The following is a 14383-nucleotide window of genomic DNA, read 5'->3' as shown; positions in this document are numbered from 1 at the left end:
ATTATTTGCTGTTGGAGCTTCTAAGAAAGTATTCAGGCACACCAGGTTCTGAATATCAATTTCAGGACTTGTGCCTGGATCAACACAGAGACACCAGAAGGTGAATTAGCCTTGTCAGATACAGGTTCCTGAGATGGAGTGATGGAGAAGAAGTGACTGGAGCAAAGTCCGTGGTCTTATGAGATCAGAGATTCCTGATCCCCTTCCTTAGCTAGGCTTCCCCTCCTCATCATCTGAAACGGCCTTTGTGCCCTCTGTTTCTTGTACTTCCTTGTTGATTTGGATTCCTTGGGAGTGTCAGGAACCGTCATATACGTCTAAGCCTCTTGAGAAGCCTAGAACCCCCAAATGCAGAATCCTTCTGAGAATTGCCTTCTAGCTTCATTGACTACAGGTTCTGAAGAAGGAATCTGATCCTCAGAATCTGATTCATCTCTCAAAGTAATTCTCCTCCTCTTTGAGATGTTTGAGGAACAGTCTTTGTTCTCTTTGGGTAGAGGATGTAGGCTTCACAGTAGGTGCTGAAGAAGAAGGTTGAGCAGTCTGTGAAGTGGAGAGATATGATTGGAGATAAGTTCTGAGGGTAGGTTGAGTAGAATGAGAGGTAGGTACTGAGGTTGATGGATTTTGGTTATGGTGAGTTGGTTGAACATTTGAGTAAACAGATTTGTAAGTAGCAGGATCAGCATTTACCAGAATCTGTTTCACAGACTGAGGAATCTGTAATTGTCTCACCATTGATTTCTTTGTGTCAGCATTTATCAGGTCGTTAAAGTACCTTTTTGCAACCTTAAAAGGTGGGGTTTGAGTGCTGACTAACTGGGGTTCAGCAGTACAATACGTGTAAATAAGTTGACAGAATCTAGCAAAATAAACAACATCTCGATCCTCTGTCATCCTATCCCCAATAAAACCAATTATCCAGTTGCAAAATCAAAATGAGTTTGATGAATAATAGCATACCCGATGTGCTGACTCAGAATTGGGATGGCATCAAAATTTGAACACTTGTTGCCAAAAGCCTTGGTGATGCAATCGAAGAAGAAACTCCATTCTCTTCTGATATTAGCCCGTTTCAACTGTCCAAGTTTCGTCAGACTCTTTTCATATCCCAATTCAGTCATTAACCCCCGAAGTTCTGATTCCTCTGGTATAGAGAAGGTACAATCTTCTGGAAGATGTAATGCTCTTCGTACTGTACCAGGAGTGACTACATAGGATGAATCACCCACTTGGAAGATAATACTGGGAGTTCCTCGTTTACCACCATCATCAAAAACTCCAGTCCTCCAGAACCGCAGAACTTGTTGACTTGAAAATAATTCAGGCTGAGTTAAGGCGTACCCAACCTCACTATGTGCAAGAAGATCTTGCACAAAGTGCAATTCAGATGGAGCTTCAGCATGATCAAGAATTGCAGCATAGTTGTTTGGAACAAACTTTGCTCCATCAATGATTAAATCCTTTGGTGCCATGTGAAAAAATATTGAGATTCAAGTATGCCTGTTAGGTGTTTGAGATAATATCTGTATGAAAACAACGGAAAAAGTAAAGTGAAGGAGAGTAAAAGTAAGAAGAGAGATAAAAGATGAAGAAATTAAAAAGATTACAGAAATCTTCTCTCTGCTGTACTTATACAAAAAAAATATTACCGTTGGACACCTGTCAGACATGCAGTAATAACGGATAGTTACTGGGCTCGAGAAAACAGGAATGATTACTTACCCAGTTGCCTTGTTTCAAGGAAAAACCGTTCCATTTATCAAGAGACACAGTTTTAATTCAAAATTTAAACCGTTAGCACTGATTGAAGTATTTTTCACTGCAACATTAATATTCTGAAAATGAATCATGTTAAAAATGACCGAGATAATTTCGATGAATAAGTGCTGACAAAGAATCAGAACTTAAATAAAGACAAAATTTAAATGGTCATCAGAATATCAAGCAAGATTTAACAACACAAGATAAAATAACTCAGAGACAAAATCTTGAAGTAAAAACAACTTTCATTAATATATCAAGACAATACATTGATGAAATGAAAATTACATCAGTACTTATACAAGATTTTCCCTAAGCTTCTAATCCTAACGTCAACAGCTTTAGTCCTAGCTAAGAAGCCTGACAAAGCTGAGGATGAAGAAGAACAGGAAGAAGATGAGATTAAGTCATCTTCCTCTTCCTATCTTCGACGAACAAGATGGCGAGTCGTATGATTCGCTCTTGCTGACGGATAGCTTCCCGCCTTTCCTCCTCCAGGCGCTCCAGATGGCGATGATAATCCATCTCGAAGAATAGAAGGTGAGCTAGCACCTCCTGTGGGACAGAGTCCCAGATCTCCTCAGGAATGGCTGTTACATGCCACTCCTGCTGCCAGTCAGCACAACTGAGCTCCATTGTGAAGGTTTGTGTGTTCAAAAACATGTTGTATCGAACCATTGTGTTTTTGACAGAAGAAGAAGGATAAGTGTGTGAGAAGAATGTGATGGAAAGACTGATGTGAAGTGGTTGTTTAAATAGGCAAGAGAATGCCAAGAGACGCAAAGATATTTAATGCTGACAGGTAGAATTAATTCTACCTCGTCTCCCTAGACTTTGAAAAAGAGTAACAGTCATTGGAAAGAGGAAGCATGGTCTAGACTGCACAAGACACAAGAAACAATGGACTGTACAAGTACAAATACCATTAATCCTAATCATAGTGACTATTAATCTTCCACTTCAACATATTCGAGTTCGAACTGAGACTGTTATCAAATTTTATTCACAGATAAGCCAAGTAAAGGATTAGACTGAGAAATCAGAACTTAGACCTATACCAGAACTTAACAGTCATCAGAACATAATTTCTTAACTCGAAAAAGGAATGCCCATCTTAGTAAATACTCATACAAGTTCTGAGTTATGGACGTCAGAACTTAATCATCAGAACGTGGAACTTAGAACTTGTCCTCAGAATTTGTGCAAAAATGACACAATGACTGTTTATCTAAAATAACATAGACCACCACAGAAATTTTCATCATTCAGATGGAGTGATTAGTGTGTGCATTAAGCTAAAAACAGACAAAGAGTAAAGGCTGATTCACTTCAGTATATCTTAGAAATAAGGCATAACTAAAATTTTGCTAAAGATCTGTCATTGTCCTGAAACCTACTGATGAATGAGTTCATGCTTGAGTCCACCTCATCTGTTTTGTGCTCATTTTATGCATCTTTTGAAATTCTATTTTACAGTGGCTTCTCAGTGTAAGTGAGTCACGACTGTTTATTAGAATTTATGCTATTATCAGAGTATTTCTCCAGTAATCATAGAGTGTGAAAAGTCACCAAGAAAATATTTTGCTTTTCTAATGCATATTTACTTAATACCAGCAATGCACTTGGGTCGTCCCTTTCACATTTTTACTCTAGATCTCAAAGGAGTACCTGATTTTATTCTTTAATCTTTTTGCTTTTTCTTTTGATAAGAGAGGTCTATCAGCACTTAGTGCACTCAGCAGTTTTACTAGTATCAGAACTTAACAGATGAGTAGCATTATTCTAATTTGTGACTTAGTAATAAGATATACAAAGTAAACTTAACTAAGCTCAATTATCAGAATTTGCTAGTGTCATAAGATTTCCATTGAAATAATTACTTCTTTCATGGAGTCATTTGTTTATTGAAGACTACTAGGTCAGTATCTAGCACAGTTATCCTCATAGGATTGAATAGGTACTAAAACAAACATATCACTTATCAGAGTTTAGAAACATATATCAGACAACAGTCAGTACTTAAAGACATTTATCAATTTAGCACAGAATACACAATGATATTAATTCTGTAAATACTGAGCATAAAGTCTGATAACACAGAACAAGTCTAAGCAGATTTAAAGAAAGAACCTGAAACCATTCCAAGTTCATTTACCAATCTTGTAAAAGTAGCTTCACATAATGGTTTTGTGAAGATATCTGCCAACTGTTGATCTGTGGGAACAAAATGCAATTCCACTGTACCTTCATCCACATGTTCCCTGATGAAGTGGTACCTGATGCTGATGTGCTTTGTCATTGAGTGTTGAACTGGATTACCTGTCATAGCAATAGCACTTTGATTATCACAGTAAATAGGGATTTTAAAATATGTTAACCCATAATCCAGTAATTGATTCTTCATCCAAAGAATCTGTGCACAGCAGCTTCCTGCAGCAATATACTCTGCTTCTGCAGTTGATGTGGAAATTGACTTTTGTTTCTTGCTGTACCAAGAAACCAATCTGCCTCCAAGAAATTGGCAGCTTCCACTTGTGCTTTTCCTGTCAATTTTGCAACCTGCAAAATCTGCATCTGAGTAACCTATTAGTTTAAAATCTGATTCTCTAGGATACCATAATCCCAGAGCAGCTGTTCCTTTAAGATACTTAAAGATTCTTTTTACAGCTGTTAAGTGAGGTTCTCTTGGATCTGCTTGAAATCTTGCACAAAGACAGGTAGCATACATGATATCAGGTCTACTAGCAGTTAGATAGAGTAGAGAGCCAATCATACCTCTGTAGTCAGTAATATCTACTGATTTACCGGTATCCTTATCCAGTTTTGTTGCAGTGGCCATTGGGGTGGATGCACTTGAACAATCTTGCATTCCAAATTTCTTTAGCAAGTTTCTGGTGTACTTGGTTTGACAAATAAAGTGCCTTCCTCATTCTGCTTGACTTGAAGGCCCAGAAAATAGCTAAGTTCCCCCATCATACTCATCTGATATCTTGACTGCATTAGTTTGGCAAACTTCTTGCAAAGTTTGTCATTTGTAGATCCAAAAATGATATCATCAACATAAATCTGGACCAAAAGTAAGTCCTTTCCATGGTTGAGGTAGAACAGTGTTTTGTCTATTGTCCCTCTGTTGAATCCACTTTCCAGAAAGAAACTGAGCTAAAGTCTCATACCATGCTCTAGGAGCTTGCTTAAGTCCATAAAGTGCTTATCAAGCATGTAGACATAATCTGAATGTTTGGTATCTACAAAAACCTGGAGGTTGTTTCAACATATACCTCTTCCTCCAATTCTCCATTGAGAAAAGCACTTTTCACATCCATTTGAAAGACAGTAAACTTTTTGTGAGCAGCATAAGCCAAAAATATCCTTATGGCTTCTAACCTAGCAACTGGTGCAAATGTTTCTCATAATCAATTCCCTCCTGTTGAGAATATCCTTTTGCAACCAACCTTGCCTTATTTCTTGTAATTATGCCATCACTATCAGTTTTGTTTCTGAGTACCCACTTTGTACCAACAACAGATCTATTCTTTGGTCTTGGCACTAGGGTCCAGACTTTGGTTTCTTTCAAATTCATTCAACTCTTCCTGCATTACGTGCACCCAATCAGCATCTTGAAGAGCTTCTTCTACTTTCTTTGCTCAGTCTGAGAGAGAAAAGAATTGTATAGACACTCATTTGAAGTACCGTTCTAGTTCTGACACCTGCATCAGGATTTCCAATTATCAAATCAGGTGTATGTGATTTTGTCCACTTGCCTTGCAGATGGAATGTTTTCTCTAGAACTGGATGCTCCCCCATGATCCATGCTATCTTCATTTTCATTTTCTGATGCTCCCCCTGAAACTATGCTCTCTCCGTGTTGGATTCTTCTGTAACACCCCCAGATCCGGGGTCGGGGATCCGGGCGTCACGGTCTTTCTTTCCACAATAATCACTTCACTTAATTATAATACCCACCTTATGCTGTGACCCCACACTAACATTACACCACAACCCCGTTATAGCTCAGAGATGAATCAAATAAGTACAAGTCTTTGAATCCACAATTTAAAAGTTATTACAACCCAAAACGATTACTTGCTAAATTTACAGTTAATTGCCATTATCTGCCACAAGTTATATATACATAATTGATTCTCAAAAGCAGATGGTCTAATCTACAATAGATCTCCTCTGCAGCTATAGCAGCTACGACATCAACGGGAAGACGCGGAACGCTTTCCACGCGCTTGCGCTGGGTCTGCTGGAGTCTGGTCATCTTTCCTAACTGTTGTTGTGTGATGAAAGAAGAAAAGCAAGGGTGAGCAGCAAGCCCACCAAAATTAATATGCATAATTATTTACAGTATATGAGTCTACTCATAATACTCATGAAAGTCTTGGTCAAAAGAATGAACCAAGTTGATAACTTAATGCGATGAAGTCGCAAACTAGTGCAGTATTATATATACATATATACTTTTCAAAAATATTGGAAGTCCTCTTCCATGCTAATATACACCAAAGTCCCGTGTATAACTGTATATAAAAAAATATCGTTGCAAGGTGATCTCTATATCTAACCTTGTCTCAACGTTTTTCTGAAAATCTTTGTCATCATAAGACAATTATTAATTAGATATAAGTTTAAAGATGAAGTTACCAAATACTTCGCTACACTTATATCATTCCCAAATACTACTTGAACTACCACCGTTCAAGTTATAATCAATTTCAAAAGTTCATCCCACTGATGAGACCACAAGATAAGACTTGAATAGATTCAATCTTTGAAATATTATTGAATGAAAAAGTTATGAGATACATTATTTAGCCCCGATATATATATATTATATATATCCACATATATATATCCCTTTAAACATTTCCTGAAACCTCTGTTATGCAAAGTATGAACAGAGTTTGAAACATCCAATGAATTTTGGAAAGGAAAAGAATTTTGGCATAAACCCGACTATCTCGCTGATCAGGCAAAGATACCAATAAGTAACCTTTTCTACTAGTAGATGGACGAATTCCCCACTGGTCATCACCCTGGTCATAATTAAGACCTATGCTGGATTGCCACTCAGCCACCTATGCATTTGATGGACTCCCACTGAGCCACTTACACAATAATAGACCGTACCTCGGCCTGTCGCTTATGCCGACTCAATGAGAGGGGCTACTTACTTCCCGAACGTTGGGCAAGTAATCAATTCATTTACCAAATCTGCAACCTTGTTGCGAATATAAAATACACCACAGAGCCGGATTTCCCAGGTTTTGAGCGGGTATTTAAATCCCCTTTAAAAGGAAGATCTTAAATATAAAAATGAGTTTTGGGATCCGCTCTGACTTTTAAAAATCATTTTGAAGGACTCGAAAACTCTTTAAAGTAGTGTTTGGAGTTAAGGCTGATTTAATGAAGTAAATCAGTCCCCAGAATATTAGAAAATATCTGAATATTATTAATTAAAATATTCCCATAAAGAATAGTCTTTATAAAATAATTGAAGTAGAATGTATTAAAATTTATACTTGAAACGAGTATTAAATAACCAAAGATATACTTATATGAAAGTATTATCTTTATTTGAATAATCGAAAATAAGCTTGATTATTAACACCTTATTCTTTAATAAATAAAGAATATATTTCAGCAAAATAATCGGAGTCATAGATCCTCAAATGAATATTCAAATAATATTCAATAAATAAAAATACGCTGAGTCCTAATATCTCGAATGAATATTATAAATCATATTCATTAAATAAACTAAAGAGTCTTAAGTCCTCGAATGAATATTCAAAATAATATTCATTAATAATATAAAAGAGTCATAAGTCCTCGAATGAATATTCGAAATAATACTCGATAATAAAATAAAGTTTAAAGTATCGAATAAACCTTATTCGATTAATCGTTTTGAAAACTATGACCATATATATGTATATATATATAATATATATATATATATTCATATCCATATATATACAAAATCTACTCGGGATCCTCGACTCCCGGTTTTAGAAAATATTTTCACCTTTTGGGTCCCTATACTAAGGGTATATGCAAGTTACCGCTATCCTCTAGCATAGGTATATCAACTGAACCAACAGATATATATTTCAAGAATATGAACAGCATGCATATATACCGTATCATATGCTACAATATATCGCAAGAATTTGCTAAATAACCAACATGCATCTATCGCAAAGATAATGCATCTACAAGTGTATTCATCACAACAACAGTATAACGGATAGAATACTGCCTGAGCGACTGGGGATTACGAATGGCTCGGGAACGAGTCTGGTAACCTATAAACAACAAGTAAGTTGGAATTAAACCAAAGTCACTTGTAAATCTATACTTTAACTAACTTAGACTCTAACGCTGTTTTGCGCTCACTGATTCGCTAAGTCACTCGGGTACCCTCGGCTCCACCATTTTTAATAATTTAACCTTTACGAGTTTTAAAGCGATTCCTTCGCGAATGTCCTTACCAACTGCCTAACACACTTACCATAAAGTTTTCATACATTAATTAACCCTTTTTGGTCTTTAACCTATGTTTCAAAGTAAGGCGAGGGAAAAAGTTTCGTTCGCGAAATGCCTTACTTGAACGGTCGTTTCTCCTAAACCGTGCATCGGAATCGAACGAACTACATATCAAAACGAAGCTCGTAACATGAGCTATCTAAACATGGCAGTGGTCATAATCTAGCAGGGGGTTCTCGGGTCCTAATGCTATGCACAAAAACAGTCCAAAGAAAATCGGACGTTACGACGGCTATGTTTACGCGATTTCCAATATTTTTAAACCATTCAAACCCATTCCAAATCAACCCCCAATCCAACCTCAAATCCATCATACAACAAACAATCCATCCTTATCACATCATAACAATCCCAGCAAATCCACATAACCATTTATACTATTCTTTATCATGAATTTAAACTACACTTAAGTTCATTAATCAACAACCAAGATTTACCAACTTCAAAAACAACCCAAAACCCATTAATCTCTACATACACAATCATCAAGCCTCTCATGAACCTCTAATACTCATTTTATGCTCTTAACTTTCAATAACAAAGCTTGGTTAAGAGATTAATACCTTCCTTGGAGAGTGGAGAATCAAGGGGATGGCTTGGAATCATCTTTAAAGCCCTTATCCAAGCTTAGTCTAAACAAAACTTCAAGAACACAAATTTTAGTTCTTGAAAACACTATTCACCATCTTCTTTGATGATTTATAGAAAAAGATTGGCTGGGATTTTAGAAGCTTAAACTTATAGGAAGTAGTAACTTAACTAGGAGAAGCTAGGATAATTACCTTGCTAAATAGTAAAGTGGAGGAGCTTGGATCTTCAAAAATTAAGAAAGGAACCGTGAGCTTCCATGGAGAAAGAAGAAGAGAGAATTTTGTGTTTTGCCTTGTTTTGATTTTTTGGTTGGTTTGATTTGGTTTTTGTTTTTGATTTAGTAATTTACCTTCTTGCCCTTGGATTTGTGTGGTTACAAAGCCACCACACCTCCTCCTTCCATGTCATGCTTATCTCATCACATGATGTCATCCTTCCTTCCTTGTCTTCTTTCTATTGGTTGGATGACATCATTCCATTAATCCCTTTGATAGCTTCCTAATCGTTGCCTAATGACCGCTGATCTGTTTACGGTTCGCTTAACTTTCGTTTTTTGTTTATCGTTTGAGGGATCATACCCGGGATCTTATTACTTAGGTTCCCTTAACCTTTCTCAATATATTATATTCCTTTTATGATCCTCTCCTATAATCCTTTTATTTAAATCCTTTTTATACTGTTACCTTTTTCTAAATCTTTCCGTATCTTGTGGATTTCCGGGAGGAAAATCAAAGTGTTCGGAATTGGATTCTGACGATCTTTACATACACTTATATACCACATAGAGTACTAATAATATCCCATTAAGATCAATAACAGAACCCCTACATAGCGTGGCATGAAAAGTTTCTCGTTCAGCAAAAACACTATTCATAAGGGTTTCAAAATTTTCCTCAAAAATTTGGGGTTTATTACATCTTCAGTATTTAGATTTTCAGTACTATCAGAACTTGGCTTATCAGAACTTGACGAATCAGAACTTGAAGAGCCAGATGCATGTTCTAATGTTTCTTGAGATGTGGTTGAATCTTGAGTATGCTCCCCCTGCATAGGTGCATCTTCCTTTAACGTAGTCACCACAGTTTCAATAACATCAGAGTTTAATCCGTCAGAGTTTGTAGTATCAGGACTTAGACTGTCAGGTTTTTCAGTATCAGAATATGAGTCTTCATTTTCAAATCTCAGCTGATCATGATCAACAAAATCTTTAAGACCAGTGATCTTCTTGTCATCAAAAGAGACATTGATAGATTCCATGACCACTTTTGTTCTCAAATTATAGACTCTGAAGCCTTTTTTGGAAAGTGGATATCCAACAAAGATTCCTTCATCAGCTTTTAGATCAAACTTTGATAGCTGTTCAGGATGAGTCTTGAGAACAAAACACTTGCATCCAAATACATGAAAATATTTCAGATTTGGCTTCTTTTTCTTCACCATCTCATATGGTGTTTTTCCATGCTTGTTAATGAGTGTTGCATTTTGAGTAAAACAAGCAGTCTGCACAGCTTCAGCCCAGAAATAGGTTGGAAGCTTTGCTTCTTCAAGCATTGTACGTGCAGCTTCAATGAGAGTTCTATTCTTCCTTTCAACAACTCCATTTTGCTGTGGAGTTCCAGGAGCAGAAAATTCCTGCTTTATTCCATGGCTTTTACAGAACTCTTCCATTATCAGATTCTTGAACTCAGTGCCATTATCACTCCTTGGAATTTTCACAGAATTTTTGACCATTTTATCCAGCTGTTTGACATGATCAATCAAGATAGATGCAGTTTCACTTTTTGTGTGCAAGAAATACACCCATGTGTATCTGGTGAACTCATCCACTATGACCAACGCATACTTCTTCTTTGCAATAGACATGACATTTACTGGACCAAATAGATCAACATGTATAAGATGATAAGGCTCAAGAATTGATGATTCAGTCTTGCTCTTGAATGAGGATTTTCTTTGTTTGGCTTTCTGACATGAATCACAAAGACCATCAGGAGCAAATACTGTGTTTGGCAATCCTCTCACAAGATCTTTCTTGACCAGTTCATTTATATTGTTAAAATTTAAATGAGAGAGTTTCTTATGCCAATTCCAGCTTTCTTCAATTGATGCTCTACTTAACAGACAGATTGCAGAGCCATCAGCACTTGTTGAAAGCTTAGCTTCATAAATGTTACCACGTCTATATCCTTTCAGAACAACTTTGCCTTTAGATTTACTCACAATTTCACAGTGTTCTTCAAAGAAATCAACATGATAACCTCTGTCACAGATTTGACTTATACTCAGAAGGTTGTGTTTAAGTCCTGAGACCAGAGCTACTTCTTTAATGATGATATTCCCAAGATTGATATTGCCATATCCCAATGTTTTTCCAATGTTGCCATCTCCATAAGAAACACTTGGGCCAACTTTCTCCACAAAGTCTGATAGCAGGGCCTTATTTCCAGTCATATGACCTGAACATCCACTGTCCAGAACTAGAATATTCTTCCTGTTGCCCTGCAATCATAAGGACCACTAATTATTAGTTTTAAGGACCCAGACTTGCTTGGATCCTTTGGTCTTATTAAGTTTGTTAACATTTGCAGCGGATTTAGCATCAGAGTTTATGTTAACATTTTTCTTATCAGAATTTACATTATCAGACTTTGAATCAGAATTTATACTAGAAGGAACAATGGAAACTTTCTTCAAAGAAGGTTTTATTTGATAATAATCATAGTACAGACTATGATATTCCTTACAAGTATAAATGGAATGCCATAAACTACCACAATGAAAATAAGGATTTTGTGGTTTGTATCTAATTGACTGACTCTTAACTCCTGATTTTGAAGGTAAGGAGTTAATATTCTTATTTTTCCTGCAAAAAGAAGCCAGATGGTTAGAACTTCCACAGTTATGACATGTTTTCCTAGGTGCATCAGGAACAGGTTTATAATCATTGCTTTTATTCACACCTTCCTTTTCATTCCTATTTTTCCTAGGTGATTTTACCTTGTTTGCATTCTTGACATCTTTCAGCTTATGCTTAAGCTGCTTCTTTGTCATTAAGCCTATGTTTACTTCAGCTGTCTTTTCCTGTTTTAGTTTGTCAGAAGTTAATTCCTCTTTAACTTCTGATTTCTCATTATCAGACTTTACAGTTACAAACTTAACAGGTTTTAACTTTGGCTTAACAACAGGCTTAATTTCTTCAGTTCCTTTATCATTCTTATTTTCTCCATAACCTAAGCCCTCTTTCCAATTTTCACTACTTAGCAAATTTTGAGTTGTTCTGCCAGAGTTAGTCCAAATCCTGATTATTTCTTTTTCCTTTTCTAACTCAGTTTTTAGAGATTCATTCATTTTTAGCACTTCATCCCTAACATAAAAAGCATCATCTCTATCCTTCTGAGTTTGATGGAATATGACTAATTCTTTTTCTAAGAAATCATTTCTTTTCTTATATGCAAGATTTTCAGAAGTTAATCTTTCACATGTTAAAGTTTGATCTCTATAGCTAACAAACATGGTTTTAAGATATCTTCTCAACTCATTAATATCATCAGTATGAAAAGCATAAGTAGTCTGAGGTACCTTTGTTTCAGCAGCTTCAGAACTGCTCTCAGCACTTTCTTTATCAGCATTTGCCATCAATGCATAGTTCTCCTCACTTTCAGAGTCTGAAGTGTCTGTCCAGCTTTTCTGCTTTGTGACAAGAGCCTTGCCTCTGTCACTCTTTACCTTCTTGCAGTCAGGAGATATGTGGCCTTTCTCACCACAGTTATAGCATTTAACATTGGTGTAATCTCCTCTGTCAGACTTTCCTCCTCTGCCTTCAGATCTTCTGAAATTCTTCTTATCAGAACTTATGCTTTTCCTGGAAACCTTCTTTCCCTTCCTGAACTTCCTGTATGCAATCTTTGTGATTCCTTTCACCATAAGAGCACACAGCTTCATCATCTCCTCATCAGCATCAGTCTCAGGCAAGCTTTCAGAATCTGAGTCATCATCACTCTCAGAACTTGATGACTCAGTATCAGACTTTATGAAAAGAGCTTTACCCTTGTCTTTCTTTGAGGAAGCTGCTTTGGGGAATTCTTCTTCAGCCTTAAGAGCAACTGTCCTTGACTTTCCTCCTTTCCTCTTGCTTCTTTGTTCCATCTCCAACTCGTGTGTCTTGAGCATTCCATAGATTTCGTCAAGAGTTGTTTCATCAAGATTGTAGTTGTCTCTTATTGTCGTTGCCTTCAAATCCCAGCATTCAGGAAGAGCTAACAGGAACTTAAGGTTTGAATCTTCAAGATCATACTCTTTATCAACCAATGACAAATCATTCAAAAGTTTGACAAATCTATCATATAAATCATTCAATGACTCATTAGTCTTTGAGTCAAAGTGTTCATACTCTTGAGTGAGTATTGTCTTCCAGTTCTTCTTAATTGTGTCAGTTCCCTGACATCTTGTTTCCAGAGCATCCCATATCTCCTTAGCAGTCTTGCAGTTGATTACCCTGTTTGACATTACATTATCAATGGCACTATGCAGTAAGTGTCGTACCTTAGCATCCTTAGCAATTGATGCTATGTCCTCAGCAGTATAATCACTCTTCTCCTTTGGTACGGTCATTGCTGCTTCACCTGCAACTACAACAGCGAGTTTGGTTGGTTTGTGAGGACCTTCCTTGATTCTATCCAGGTATTCTGGATCTGTTGCTTCCAGGAACATGGTCATCCTTACCTTCCATATGGGATATTCAGATGGTCTCAGTATGGGAACTCTGATGGTCTTATACGGACTCTGAATTTGTGTCTTTGGTGGTTCCTCAGTTGTGGTAGGCTTAGTTGGAGTTTCTGTGTTCGACATGATTGTGTTTGGATCTTTAACTGTATGTAAGTTAACAGATAGGCTCTGATACCAATTGTTAGGTCACACACACACTGTAGAGGGGGTGAATACAGTGTATAGTACACTCAAATCGAACTTAAAGAACTTGAGTAACAGAAAACAAACTTTATTGAAACAATAAACTCTGTTACAATATGGAACTGTTACCTCTCAGTGATGAACAAATATCACGAGAGCTGCTAGGGTTATATATATTAATAACTTCGATAATGATAACACTTATAGTGTAAACCCTATGCCTGTGTTTATATATTACACAGTTACAAGATAATCGCTAATTGATGTGGAATATAATTCTGCTTCCTAAAATATATCAATCAGATATCTTCTATTCCAAGTATTTCATTCTTCACGGAATTCCTTCTTCATGCATATCTCTTCTTATGTTTTATCTCTATCTTCTTTCCTTTAATCAGCTACTGTCCTTATCTGATCGTCCTTCAGCACTTAAGTTCTGATATCTATCTTCTGATGATTATCTCCTGATAATATAAGTACTGATATCCTTAAGTCCTGACTTCCAGTATAAGCACTGATCAACAGTTAAGTACTGATCTATCCTGTTCACACAAGATCTGAAAGCTAA

Source organism: Apium graveolens, chromosome 3, assembly GCF_009905375.1.
Source record: "Apium graveolens cultivar Ventura chromosome 3, ASM990537v1, whole genome shotgun sequence".
In the NCBI taxonomy this organism is placed as follows: domain Eukaryota; kingdom Viridiplantae; phylum Streptophyta; class Magnoliopsida; order Apiales; family Apiaceae; genus Apium; species Apium graveolens.
The sequence above is the reverse complement of the archived record's forward strand: the minus strand, read 5'-3'. Positions refer to the sequence as shown.